This window comes from Neoarius graeffei, chromosome 13, assembly GCF_027579695.1.
Source record: "Neoarius graeffei isolate fNeoGra1 chromosome 13, fNeoGra1.pri, whole genome shotgun sequence".
NCBI classification, from domain to species: Eukaryota; Metazoa; Chordata; class Actinopteri; order Siluriformes; family Ariidae; genus Neoarius; species Neoarius graeffei.
The window spans coordinates 25,227,342-25,242,928 of record NC_083581.1 but is presented as its reverse complement, the minus strand read 5'-3'; the positions used below and the strand labels follow the sequence as shown (position 1 = coordinate 25,242,928).

At 44.2% G+C, this 15,587-nt stretch overlaps 1 pseudogene; it reads left to right on the top strand.

The window, feature by feature from the left end:
* Nucleotides 1-1,314: 1,314 nt before the first annotated feature.
* On the top strand, nucleotides 1,315-4,201 carry LOC132895882 (uncharacterized protein K02A2.6-like; annotated as a pseudogene).
* Nucleotides 4,202-15,587: the final 11,386 nt, after the last annotated feature.

The following is a 15,587-nucleotide window of genomic DNA, read 5'->3' as shown; positions in this document are numbered from 1 at the left end:
CCTCAGCTTCTGGAGGATGTAATGGCCTAATGGTTAGAGAAGTAGCTTTGGGACCAAAAGGTTGCTGGTCCAATTCCCTGGACTATCAGTGTTGTAACATGAATGTTGTTTTCATTCAGGCAGTTAGAACCACTAAGGGGTCCTGTGGGTCACATATATATATCGGAGAGCACAGGATGCTGGGAGTGAGATGAGTGACCGTATGACAGACATTACATGCAATAAATGCTCTGAGTTAGATTCAGTCCACTGCAAGCTTTCTTTACTTGACACTTTACTACATTGGCGACAAGGTTAACTACAGTTTAGGAGTACAATGGCGACCTATGGCAAAATTGGAGAGTTTGACCCAGAGGCAGATGACTAGCAGCAGTATGTCGAACAGCTGGATTTCTACTTCGCCGCAAATAAAATTACAGATGCGGGACAAAAGCGTGCCATCTTCTTGAGTGCATGTGGAGGAAAAAGTTATGCCATACTATGAGATTTGTGTCTACCAGGTAAGCAGGGAGACAGCTCCCTAACAGACTTACAGACACTTTTGAGTTCTCACTTTGCACCAAAATGCAACATTATAGTTGTACGATTTAAGTTTCATTCAAAAGTGAGACAGCAAGGCCAGTCAGTTGCAGTGTTTGTAGCTGAACTGAGGAGACTTTCTGAATACTGTGCATTCGGGACATCCCTGGATGACATGCTGAGGGATAGGCTGGTGTGTGGCATTAACAACAATCATATCCAATGCCGGTTGCTATCAGAACCAGATGATAAAATGACTTTAGCAAGGGCAATGGAATTAGCGACGGCCATGGAAACCATGGAAAAAGATATAGTGGAGTTGCAGCAGAAGGGAGTAGAGGGGACTGTTCACAAACCGCAGCCAGTGGCCTCGAACCAGAAACCGTATCTCACATGTTTTAGATGTGGCGGAACCCACGAACCTGCTGAGTGCCGTTTTGTAGACACAGTTTTTCATAATTGTCACAAGAAAGGACATTTGGCCAGAAAATGCCACAGTGCTAGGCAGCCCAGACAGAACAGGGGAAACACACGAGGTGCTGCACACATGCTAGAGGAAAATGAAGAAGAGGAGGAATACACTCACATGCTGTACAACCTGAGATCCATAGAGTGGAGCCATACAGAGAACAACTGTCAGTGAATGGACACAACATCACATTGGAAATTGACACAGGTGCAGGGTTGACAATATTGAATGAGAAAACATACAGGCAGATGGGGGGTGGAAAACTTGAGCCTACTAAAATAAAACTATACACTTACACCAGGGACAGAGTAGATGTGTTAGGCAAGATGTATGTACAGGTCAACTACAAAGGACAGATGCAGCAGTTACAATTGCTGGTGGTAAAAGGGGTGGGCCCTAACTTGATGGGGAGAGATTGGCTCAAGGCAATTAGACTAGATTGTACAGCCATTTTCAAACTCCAAGTAGGTCATCAGCAAGAGTTAAATGCTCTACTCTTACAAGACCAGGAGGTGTTTAAAGGTGAGCTAGGCACTTCAGTTGGGGCTACAGCTAAAATCTATGTAGACTCAGAGGCCAAGCCTCGTTACATTAAAGCTAGGCCCTTGCCATATGCACTAAAGGAGAGAGTTGAAACAGAGCTTACCAGGCTACAGAATGAAGGCATCATAAAGCCTGTTAGCTTTTCGGAGTGGGCAGCCCCAATAGTCCCCATAGTCAAACCAGACAAAACTATAAGAATATGCGGAGACTACAAAGTCACAGTGAATCCGGTGTCAAAGTTAGACAACTACCCAATTCCAAAGACTGAAGACTTGCTGGCAGTGCTGGGAGGTGGGCAGAGGTTCACAAAACTGGACATGTCTCAGGCTTACCAGCAGCTCCCATTGGATGAAAATTCCAAAACATTCACAACAATAAATACACATCGTGGACTGTACCAGTACACCAGGCTCCCCTGTGGGGTGTCATTAGCCCCAGGCATTTTTCAGCGCACCATGGATAACTTACTACAAGGACTTCCTCAGGTAGTAGTGAGAGTAGATGACATCCTGGTGACTGGGGACAATGATGCTAGCCACCTGCAGAACTTAGGGGGAGTACTGGCTAGACTGACTGCAGTGGGACTTCGTCTCAAAAGAGAGAAATGTATCTTCATGGCACCAGAAGTAGTGTATCTGGGTTACAGAATTAATCACAAAGGGATTCAGCCAGTGGCTGACAAAGTTGAAGCTATTTCAAATGCCCCTAGACCGGAAAACCCAACACAGCTGAAGTCCTTCTTGGGTATGCTTAATTATTATCATTGGTTCTTGCCTAACGTGTCCACCATACTAGAGCCTCTACATGAACTCTTAAGAAAAGGAACACCATGGAAATGGGAAAAACGACAAAGTCAGGCATTCGAGGCGGCAAAAAAGTGCCTCCAGTCAGAACAACTTTTGGTGCATTTTGATGACATGAAACCCATCTATCTGTCCTGTGATGCATCCCCGTATGGTGTGGGAGCAGTGTTATCTCACCGGCTTCCCGACGGCACTGACAGACCTATAGGATACATGTCACGGTCTCTGTCATCAGCAGAATGGGGGTATTCTCAGCTGGAAAAGGAGGCTCTAGCAATCATGTTTGGCCTAAAGAAATTCCACCAGTATCTGTTTGGAAAACACTGCACCATAGTCACAGACCACAAGCCTCTACTGGGTCTTTTGGGTGAGCATAAGGGCATACCACAACTGGCGGCTGCCAGAATGCAAAGATGGGCATTGACACTCACAGCCTATGAATACACCTTGGAGTACAAGGAGGGCTCAAAACATGGGAATGCAGATGCGCTGAGCAGACTTCTGCTACCAAGCACACCCCTGGCCACACCAAGAGAGGGAGAGGTGGTGGTGCTGATGGAACACATGAATGGTACACTGCTGCAGGTCAAGCAGATCCGAGACTGGACCCGGAGAGACCATGTACTGTCCAGGCTCTTGGCCTGCTGCATGCACAAATCTAGAACTGCAGCCCTATGTGAGATGACAACATGAACTGAGCATGGAGGATGGGTGTATACTGTGGGGGAGTAGGGTGATAATACCACCTCAAGGGAGACATGCCATGATTGAAGAGCTGCACGAGGCCCATCCAGGGGTCTCAAGAATTAAAGCGTTAGCTTGCAGCTATGTGTGGTGGCCGAACATGGATGCAGACTTAGAGGCAGCAGTGCATAGATGTCATGCTTGTCAGTCCAACCAAGCCACCCCAGTAGCAGCACTGCTACATCCATGGGAGTGGCCCACCCAACCATGGATGAGACTGCATCTGGATTTCTGTGGGCCAGTGTTGGGAAAGATGTTTCTGATTGTCATTGATGCCTACTCTAAGTGGATTGAGGCCCACTCAATGCAGGCTATAACATCTGCCGTTACCATAGAGAAGTTACAGACCATATTCGCCACCCATGGAATCCCAGCAGTTCTAGTCAGCGATAATGGGCCAAGCCTAGTCAGTGGGGAGTTTGAAAACTTCCTAAAAAAGAATGGCATAAAACATGTAAAAACAGCACCCTATCACCCATCCTCAAATGGCTGTGCAGAGCGTGCAGTGCAGGTGTTCAAGGAAGGAATCAAAAAGATGGGGGAGGGGAGTGTGGAAACAAAGTTATCCAGGTTCCTGTTTAAGTATCGATCAACCCCTCAGACCACAACTGGAGCCACACCTGCTGAGCTCCTCATGAACTGGAGAATCAGGACTCAGCTTGATTTAGTGCATTCTTCACTAGGGGACAAAGTAGGACTAAAACAAGCCTCACAGAAAGAATATCATGATAAGCATGCCCGGGACCGGGTATTTACAAAGTCTGACCCAGTTTATGTGAGGGGGTCCTCGGGCCAAAAGTGGATTCCTGCAACACTCATTGAGAGGATGGGACTAGTATCATGGAGGGTGAAAACACAGGATGGAAAGATGGTAAGACGACATCATGACCAGATCCGTCCATGTTACAATCAGAAATGCACAGAAGCCAGCTTCCAAGCAGAGAGTTTACCAGTGGACCTGGCAACCCCTGAACTGGCAGATCCAGAGCCAGGCCATCCAACACCTGAAACGGTTGAGCAAGCCCCCCATGAACTGTCTCTTGATGAAGGAATACATTTTCCAGTTAGAGTTAGGAAGGCACCTACATATCTCAAGGAGTATGTTCTTCCAGGGGCAAAATAATCCCCGTGGGTGCCTCGAGGAGGGCAGTCTATGCCTACCTCGTAGTCTTAGTCTTTGTTCATTGTTTAAAAAAAAGACTTTGGGACTTGTGGGCGGCACGGTGGTGTAGTGGTTAGCGCTGTCGCCTCACAGCAAGAAGGTCCTGGGTTCGAGCCCCGGGGCCAGCGAGGGCCTTTCTGTGTGGAGTTTGCATGTTCTCCCCGTGTCCGCGTGGGTTTCCTCCGGGTGCTCCGGTTTCCCCCACAGTCCAAAGACATGCAGGTTAGGTTAACTGGTGACTCTAAATTGACCGTAGGTGTGAATGTGAGTGTGAATGGTTGTCTGTGTCTATGTGTCAGCCCTGTGATGACCTGGTGACTTGTCCAGGGTGTACCCCACCTTTCGCCCATAGTCAGCTGGGATAGGCTCCAGCTTGCCTGCAACCCTGTAGAAGGATAAAGCGGCTAGAGATGATGAGATGAGATGAGATGAGACTTGTGAACTATGGAGGGAGGGAATGTTGTAACATGAATGTTGTTTTCATTCAGGCAGTTAGAACCACTAAGGGGTCCTGTGGGTCACATATATATATTGGAGAGCACAGGATGCTGGGAGTGAGATGAGTGACTGTATGACAGACGTTAAATGCTCTGAGTTAGATTCAGTCCACTGCAAGCTTTCTTTACTTGACACTTTACTACAATCAGGAATGGCTGAAGTGTCCTTGAGCAAGGCACCTAACCCCCAACTGCTCCCCAGGCTGCTTTGGGTATGTTGTATGTCACTCTGGATAAGAACATCTGCTAAATGTAAAAATGAGCTGGTCACTGCAAAATGTTGATTGATTGATTGATTGATTGATTGATTGATTGATTGATTGATTGATTGCATTCCCACTGTCGTTTCTGTTTTGATTTGTATTATATGGTCCAGATGTTGTTGAAAGAGACAAGTCTTAAAGTCTTAACCACCTGCAAGGAATCCAGGTTTAGATAGATAGATAGATAGATAGATAGATAGATAGATAGATAGATAGATAGATAGATAGATAGATAGATCCTGGTATTTAGTACAATTCATGAAGTCATTAATCTACAAAACAGCCTCAAAGTATCAGTAATGCCATTATTTGTATATGTTTAGTGTTCAAAATATTCATATCTGTTTTGAATTCTGATTTAATCTAGAGGTGGGTGTGGTCTATACCTTTTATAAAAGTTTTTTTTTTTTTGATGTGTTTGTGTGTGTTGGTGGTGGGGGACCCAAAAACAAACACAGGGCTGCTAGGAAAAGAAGTGATTCTTCTCTCACAATTTACACCTTTATTTTATGTTTTATTCATTTATTTATTTATTTTTATATATTATTACAGGGGTGGCATGGTGGTGAAGTGGTTAGCACTGTTGCCTCACAGCAAGAAGGTCCTGGGTTCGAGCCTAGCGGCCGACGAGGGCCTTTCTGTGTGGACTTTGCATGCTCTCCTCTGTCTGCGTGAGTTTCCTCCGGGTGCTCCGGTTTCCTCCACAGGCCAGAGGCATGAAGGTTAGGCTAATTGGTGGCCCTAAATTGACCGTAGGTGTGAATGTGAGTGTGAATGGTTGGTTGTGTCTATGTGTTAGCCCTGCGATGACCTGGCGACTTCTCCAGGGTGTACCCAGCCTCTCGCCCATAGTCAGCTGGGATAGGCTCCAGCTTGCCTGCGACCCTGTAGAACAGGATAAGCAGCTATAGATAATGGATGGATGGATATTATTACAGTATATAGTAACTTTAACCAACACTGGAACCAAATGTCCTGTGGAACTTTGTGGAAAACTTTCTGCTTTCTGATTCACTGAGCCATCACTGTGGACAGATGCTTCCTCCTTTTGGAAGAAAATGAACCTCAGAATGTCTCTTTGTCATTACTTTTAGAGTAAAGAGCATAAAGCCCAACAGATCTCATCATAATTTCTGTTGAGCACTGATCTACTGATATAAATGCCATCCATGAGCTTACAACAGTCACAGAGCACAGATTTTGTGAGCAAGAATATCTCCCAAGCTACTGGTCCTAAGAATGTTCATTTACACAGCCAACAAATTTTTTTCAATCTCAGAAAGCGCATAACTTATGAGGTGTAACAAAACTGACATTTTTAAGGTAACACGTCAGCACAAATCTGCAAGATCCTTTAAACTGTTCATAAAATATTCATTAAATGACAAAAAAATGTCTCAATTGAAAGCTAGAATCCATATGTTTCCACTTTTTCTTTGTATTTTACCACTAACCTCCATTTGACCTGCTCCTTTTGGCCTGTGGTCAATCTCTCTCTCTCTCTCTCTCTCTCTCTCTTACTTGGTACTACTAAAGCAATTAAACTCCAAAAATCCCTACACAAGTAATAAAGCATTAACTTCTATATACTCAGTTAAACTGGAAACATTTTCTCAGCAGACTGGCCTTTAAACACAACTGCTGGCACTGATGAATTTTTGTATATCCTGATAATAATCAGAAAATGAAGGATTTGTGACTTCAAAAGAGAGGTTACTTGTAAACACAACCATGATCACACAACAGTCGTTTAGGATAAAAACTCTCATATCTAGCAAGGTGACTTTTCTTTTTCAGTAGGCTAATAAACAACTGCAAATGAGAAATGATTTGCAATATATATTATATGGAAATGAGTGTTTTACTGGGAAATACGCTACTTGTATTTTTCATACAAGCTACATCCGGGACGTGGAGAACCAAAACTGTGACATAAATTTCTATATGTCACTCATGAGGAAATTGATGAAGTGTTTTGATAAATTTGGTTACATTTTGTTTGTGAACGTGTATATATAATAAAAAAAAATCACATACTGGCTTGGTATGAAGTTTATCTTCTTGTGTTGAAAAACTCAAATTTTTCATATGAAATACATTGTGGATCTGAGTGACGTATTTAAATAATATTGGCTGGCTTTGAGTGATTTATCAGAAATATTCCATTCAGCTAGCATGATATTGAATGAGTCAAAGATGAGTTCAATATCATGCTAGCTAAATGGAATATATCTGATAGACCACTCAAAGCCAACCAATATTATTATTATTATTATACATACACACTCTCTTCATATCAGCATTCTCAAAGGCCAACATGAGATTACCTGCGAATTGATGCTGTTAGCGTGGCATCCTAGTTACCTTCTAGCTGGTGTAGCATTCAGCAGTAGCATTAGTGAAGGCCAACGCGAGCTTACCTGCGACTCAGTGCTGTTAGCACGGCAGTCCAGTTACCTTATGTGTAGTGTTAGTGAAGGCCAATGCTAGTGCAGTCAAGCCAAATATTATTATTATTATTATTATTATCCGGTGGAATAGTGGTGTAGTGGTTAGTGCTGTCGCCTCATAGCAAGAAGGTCCGGGTTCGAGCCCCGTGGCCGGTGAGAGCCTTTCTGTGCAGAGTTTGTATGTTCTCCCTGTGTCCACGTGGGTTTCCTCCGGGTGCTCCGGTTTCTCCCACAGTCCAAAGACATGCAGGTTAGGTTAACTGGCGACTCTAAATTGACTGTAGGTGTGAATGTGAGTGCGAATGGTTGTCTGTGTATATGCGTCAGCCCTGTGATGACCTGGCGACTTGTCCAGGGTGTACCCCGCCTTTCATCCGTAGTCAGCTGAGATAGGCTCCAGCTCGCCTGCGACCCTGTAGAAGGATAAAGTGGCTAGAGATAATGAAATGAGATGAGGTTATTATTTTCCCTGTGTAATTTACTTAGTTACTTTTAAAATCAACATCAACAACTGCACCCAGTGGAGTGGCCTGGAAGCCAAAATTCTTTCAAAATCTTCTGCTTTTAATGAAGCAAACCTCACAGCCATGTTTGTTTACAAACTGTCACAGTCACGTGCTAGTGCAGAAGTTTTACATCTCAGACATGTCTCTTTTCCAGTTTTTCGATGTCCATTGGTATGTTTTTCTCTTGTAAATATGTGTGAAGAATATATGATGAAGTTTTGGTAGCCTTTCGGGTGTTCAGCGCATCTTCAGTTTCAGTTTTTAATTTATTTATTTAGTGCTTAAACCTAGCACTGGATTAGCCTCATCTTCTCTCTTTCCCAGCTGGCAAAGAAATGATTCTGTGCATGTGCAGCAGAATGCCAGTAGGAGCGCTGAAACCAACAGCACAAACTACAAACATGGCCGCCGAAGACTACAGTGACCAAGATTCACAGCATCCCTGTCACCGGAGTACTGAACTCAGCTATTTGTCATTAGATCAATCACCACCATGCTACTTAAGCCCCTTTCAAACTCTGCCTCATTGCAAAGTATCATTCTGCTTTCCCAGTCCATACCAAGCCTTTGTATTCTCTGCCTGATCTCTTGTTATTTTGACTCTCACTATCCTTCTCATGTTTCCTCTTCCTGGTTTTGTCTGCATTACTCTGCTTGCTGATCGACCGACCCTCACCCACCTACTGACTATGATTTCTGCTTTGTAATTTGGCTCTACGCTGTTTGTCTCTTCTCCCTGCGATTACATCTGTAAGTGCCTGCACTCTGACAGGATACTTCACTTTAACATGGATATAGCAGAAGAAGCCAAACAGACCGCTCTGAACGCTCAGGGAAGATTGTTAGGAGAACATCAACAGATGCTCGCTGATCTCAACACGCGGATGACACAACTTGCAACTGTACTGTAATGTTGCAGGCCCTCCTTCCACACCCTGAGACAGCTTTGAATGCCGTGCTACAGCTTCCTGTTCCCGAGAAGTATGCCGGAGATACCACTGCCTGTAAGAGGTTTCTGTTTCAGTGTTCACTGTATTTCTCCACTATGCCTCGTCTCTTGGATGAACACAAGATTGCTAAGTTTTTGTCCTTCCTTACTGGTAAGGCACTACAATGGGCTAATGCTGTATGGAGTAAAGGAGGTGAACATACAACTTCGTATGAGAATTTTCTCAAATGTTTCAAATGAGTATTTGATCCTGAACCTGAAGGCATAGAAATTGGAGGGAGTCTCCTCAACATGAAACAAGGCTCTAGAAAAGTTGCATAGTACGCACTAGACTTTCGTACGCTTGCTGCAGCCAGTGGATGCAATGAACCAGCATTGAAAGCTGTTTTTCATCAGGGCCTCTGTCTTGACATACTTAGTGAAATAGCATGTAGGGATGTCAACCTGACACTGGACTCCCTGATAGACCTCGCCATCCAGCTGGACCATCTACTTACCAGCTGACCCTCTCTCAAAGAAACCTCCAAATCTGCTCCATGCACTGAGGAGGGTGCACCCATGGAAGTTTCTTGCACTCACCTGAAGAGATCAGAGCAATAAAGGAGAAAGAAAAAGGGTCTCTGTTTCTACTGCGGAAGTTCAGTTTATCAGATAAATCAATGTCCCATCCGTCCTGCATGCTCCAAGCCGGTGGAACCCGCCACCCCGGCAGTGAGTCCCAATCGAAAATTTAATACACAGTCATTTAAAGTGCCTGTCTTGTTAAAATTGGTATCTTCCACGCACGTCTACATTCATAGACTCGGGAGCAGAGGGGAATTTCATCAACAACACAATCATCCAGACCTATGACCTACCCACAATCCCTCTGCAAAGCCCCATCAGCATCCAAACTATTGATGGAGGACCCATAGGTGAAGGCAGGATAACCACCAGAACTGCTCCCATTCACATTCAGGTGGGAACACTCCATTCTGAACAAATTTCTCTCTATGCAACCTCTATTGAACATCACGATATCATTCTGGGGTATCCTTGGCTACAACTTCATGATCCTCTGATCTCCTGGCATAACAAGGAAATTCTGCAATGGTCACCTACTTGCTTCCAACACTATCTTGTGCACCCACAACTCAGGATCACTTCCACATTGGTGGAAAGCCCCCAGACTCCATCGAGAACATTCCTGAGTGCTACCTAGACCTGCAAGGAGTTTTTAGAAAAGGTTTGTGGATTACCTCCTCACAGACCATATGACTGTGCCATCAACCTTATACCAGGTATGTCACCTCCCCGTGGTTGTATTTACCCTCTCTCCCAGAAGGAACATGTGGAGGAGGAGTACATTCAGGAAGCCCTCAATCAGGGATACATCCATTCCTCAAAGTTGCCAGCCTCGGCAGGCTTCTTTTTTGTCGAAAAGCAAGGTGGTGGCCTTCAACCATGTATCAATTACAGAGGGCTTAATCAAGTCACAGTTAAATATCTGTATCCCTTGCCTCTTGTTCCAGCTACGCTAGAACAGCGCCACTCAGCAAAGGTGTTCTCCAAGCTCGGCCTGTGCAGTGCATACAACTTGATAAGGATCAAGAAGGAAGATGAGTGGAAAACTGCATTTAGTACCACCACTGGTCACTTCGAATATGAGGTAGTGCCACATGACCTTTCTTCAGCTCCCAGCATATTCCAATGTCTGATCAATGATGTGCTAAGGGACATGCTAGGCCACTATGTCATAGCATACATTGACGACATTTTGATATATTCCCCCAATGAAGAAAGCCATCAAGAACATGTCAGAGTAGTTCTCCAACGTTTATTGGAGAACCACCTCTATGTCAAAGCCGAAAAGTGTGAGTTCCATAAGAAGCAAATTTCATTCCTAGGATACATCATTAGTTCAGAAGGAGACAGCATGGACTCCTCCAAGGTATCCACAGGTATGTCTTGGCCAGTACCCACCTCAATCAAAGAACTTCAGCGTTTCTTGGGATTTGCAAATTTCTATCAACACTTCATTCAAGGTTTTAGTTCCATTGTAACACCACTGATGACTTTGCTGAAGAAGGGACCTAAACAGCTGCAATGGAATCCCTCTGCAGGTGAAGCCTTTAATCAGCTAAAGAAAATGTTCACCTCAGCCCCAGTTCTGCAGCATCCTGACCCAACTAAACCTTTTGTCATTGATGTCAATGCATCTGACACGAGTGTTGGAGGAATCTTGTCCCAACATTGTGGACAAAAGCACAGACTTCACCCCATGGCTTACTTCTCAAAGAAGCTCACATTTGCAGAACGAAACTATGATGTAGGTAACTGTGAACTCTTAGCCATTAAACTTGCACTTGAGGAGTGGCAACACTGGCTGGAGGGAGCCACTCATCCTTTTACAATACTCACTGACCATAAAAACCTAGAATATCTCAAGAAAGCTAAGCATCTCAATCCACACCAAGCCAGATGGGCCCTCTTCTTCACCCAATTCAATTTCACCATCTCATTCCATCCAGGGTCAAGGAATATGAAGGCAGATGCTCTGTCATGCACTTTCATCTCCTCACAGCAAGAAACCTCCACTTCCACAATTCTTCCACCCAAGTGCTTTGTTCAATCCATCACGTGGGATTTAGACCAGCAAATATGAAATGCTCAGCCCAGAACTACTCCTTCCACCTGGTCTTCTTTACATCTCAAGGCAGTTTAGAGGATGACTCATCACCTTGGCCCACACATCTCCCGATACAGGACATCCAGGTAGCCGACGAACCCACCAGTTACTAAGCAACAAGTACTGGTGGGAAAACATGTTCACAGAGATCCATCAGTTCATTGCATCTTGCTCAGAATGTGCCCAAGCCAAGGTGCTTCATACTCTGCCAGCGGGTAAGCTGTATCCACTTCCTGTACCACAGAGACCATGGTCACACATAGCCCTTGACTTTATCACAGACCTGCCACCTTCTATGGGCAACACCGCTATCATTGTGATCATAGACTGATTCTCCAAGGCACTAAAGCTCTTTCCATTACCGGGCATCCTGACTGCATTCCAGACTGCTGAACTTCTCGTTCAGAACATATTCAGGTACTTTGGCATTCCCAAGGACATAGTTAGCGACAGAGGTCCTCAATTCATTTCCCATCTCTGGTCATGTTTCATGGAATGACTTGGAATATCAGTCAGTCTCACATCTGAGTATCACCCTCAGTCTAACGGACAAGTGTAAGGGCCAACCAAGAAACTTTTTTTTTTAAATATGTTCATATGATACCTATTTTTTTTTTCATATTGCTATTTTTTTAAATATATCCATTACCTACCTTGAACATATTAAAAACTCCTTGGTTTCCTAATAGGTGATGAAGATAAGGTATCATATTCAAACCCCAAGGAAGAAAGGAAATTGGGGGGGAAGGGGAGGATAGCAACAAGAGTCCTGGGGAGTCCAGGCTGGCAGTTGGAGCCGATCCCACACAGACAGAACATGCAAACTCTGCACAGAAAGGCCCCTATCAGCCACTGGGTTTGAACCCAGAACCTTCTTGCTGTGAGGCGATAGTGCTAACCTCTACACAACCATGTTGCCATCCCAGGGAGTCTTTTTTGTTAATATTTTGTCATTTAAATGAAGTTGGTTTAGGGATTTCAATAATGTTCATGTTTTGTGATAAAATGTTATTCTTTATCATTTTTTAATTATTGGGTCAAATGTATTGATAGTATTGATATAGTATTTTTTGCCCATATTTACAAAGGGTGCAATTACTTATGTCATATAATTATACACTCTCCCATGCTTTTTCTGTATCACAGTCTCTAATCTGACACTATAATGAGATCTGCCTATGCTTCGCTGGACCAGGCATGAGCCAGCATAACTCAGAGACAAAATTCTGTCTCATTTTTGACCTGAGTTGTAATTTTTCACTTCACGACAATTATATCCTGAGTTTTAATTACAAGTTCATATGTTGTAAGGTGTTCAAGCTATCTAATCTAATGATGAGCTCTATTAGTAGATAGACACTCACCAGCATCTTTATTAGGAACACCCAACCACCTGCTGTTTTATGCAGTTATCTAATCAGCCAATCCCTTGACAGCAGCACAATGCATAAAATCATGCCGATACAAATCAAGAGCTTCAGTTAATGTTCACTTCAAACATCAGAATGGGAAAAATTGTGATCTTAAAGTGTGACTTTCTTTCACTGTGGCATGGGTGTTGGTGCCAGATGGACTGGTTTGAGTATTTCAGAAACTTCTGATCTCCTGGGATTTTCACACACAACAGTCTCTAGAGTTTACACACAATGCTGAAAAAAACCAAAAACACTGAGTGAGCGACAGTTCTGTGGGTGGAAACAAACACCTTGTTGATAAGAGAGGTCAAAGGAAAATGGCCAGATTGGTTCGAGCTGCCAGGAAGGATATAGTAACTCATAATCACGCTTTACAACCATGGTGAGCAGAAAAGCATCACAGCATGCAACAGCAGAAGACTGCATTGGGTTCCACTCCTGCAGCCAAGAACAGGAATCTTAGAATCAAGAACAAGTCCCTAATAAAGTGGCCGGTGAGTGTACATTCTAATGAATTTTGTGACAGTTCGTGTAGGTGGGTGGAGCACAGAAGGACGGCAGGCCAGAACTGAGTTAAAAAAAACTATTTTATTTAGCTTTTCAGTGTCTATATTTACACTCAGACACATGCACACACATCAGTCGTCTTGGTTGGGGAGAGAGCTCTCTCTGCTCTCGCTCTCTCTCCTTAAATAGGGCGCAGTCACTGGGGAAGACACACAAACACATTAATTAACATCAGGTGTAGTGATTCTGCCACTTACCTTCCCTGACTCCGCCCTCCGGTCACAGACCGATGCTTGACCACGCCCCCGCTGCCACATACAGTGGGGCAAAAAAGTATTTAGTCAGTCACCAATTGTGCAAGTTCTCCCACTTAAAAAGATGAGAGAGGCCTGTAATTTTCATCATAGGTATACCTCAACTATGAGAGACAAAATGAGAAAAAAAATCCACAAAATGTCTGATTTTTAAAGAATTTATTTGCAAATTATTGTGGAAAATAAGTATTTGGTCAATAACAAAAGTTCATCTCAATACTTTGTTATATACCCTTTGTTAGCAATGACAGAGGTCAAACATTTTCTGTAAGTCTTCACAAGGTTTTCACACACTGTTGCTGGCATTTTGGCCCATTCCTCCATGCAGATCTCCTCTAGAGCAGTGATGTTTTGGGGCTGTCGCTGGGCAACACGGACTTTCAACTCCCTCCAAAGATTTTCTATGGGGTTGAGATCTGGAGACTGGCTAGGCCACTCCAGGACCTTGAAATGCTTCTTACGAAGCCACTCCTTCATTGCCCGGGTGGTGTGTTTGGGATCATTGTAATGCTGAAAGAACCAGCCACGTTTCATCTTCAATGCCCTTGCTGATGGAAGGAGGTTTTCACTCAAAATCTCACAATACATGGCCCCATTCATTCTTTCCTTTACATGGATCAGTCATCCTGGTCCCTTTGCAGAAAAACAGCCCCAAAGCATGATGTTTCCACCCCCATGCTTCACAGTAGGTATGGTGTTCTTTGGATGCAACTCAGCATTCTTTCCCCTCCAAACATGACAAGTTGAGTTTTTACCAAAAAGTTCTATTTTGGTTTCATCTGACCATATGACATTCTCCCAATCCTCTTCTGGATCATTCAAATGCTCTCTAGCAAACTTCAGATGGGCCTGGACATGTACTGGCTTAAGCAGGGGGACACATCTGGCACTGCAGGATTTGAGTCCCTGGCGGCATAGTGTGTTACTGATGGTAGCCTTTGTTACTTTGGTCCCAGCTCTCTACAGGTCACTCACTAGGTCCCCCCGTGTGGCTCTGGGATTTTTGCTCACCGTTCTTGTGATCATTTTGACCCCACGGGGTTAGATCTTGCGTGGAGCCCCAGATCAAGGGAGATTATCAGTGGTCTTGTATGTCTTCCATTTTCTAATAATTGCTCCCACAGTTGATTTCTTCACACCAAGCTGCTTACCTATTGAAGATTCAGTCTTCCCAGCCTGGTGCAGGTCTACAATTTTGTTTCTGGTGTCCTTTGACAGCTCTTTGGTCTTGGCCATAGTGGAGTTTGGAGTGTAACCGTTTGAGGTTGTGGATAGGTGTCTTTTATACTGATAATGAGTTAAAACAGGTGCCATTAATACAGGTAACGAGTGGAGGACAGAGGAGCCTCTTAAAGAAGAAGTTACAGGTCTGTGAGAGCCAGAAATCTTGCTTGTTTGTAGGTGACCAAATACTTATTTTACCAAGGAATTTACCAATTCATTCATTAAAAATCCTACAATGTGATTTCCTGGATTCTTTCCCCCCATTCTGTCTCTCATAGTTGAAGTGTACCTATGATGAAAATTACAGGCCTCTCTCATCTTTTTAAGAGGGAGAACTTGCACGATTGGTGGCTAACTAAATACTTTTTTGCCCCACTGTACCCCCACCGCCCGACTCAGGCCGGGCGGCCATCCGGCCTGCAGCCAACTCCCCCCCTTGACGAGAGAGGAAGTCCGCCATGACCATCTGTGCCCCCAGACTGTGGATCACCTTGACGTTAAAGGGTTGGAGTGCTAGATACCGACGGGTGATCCGCGCGTTGGCATCCTTCATG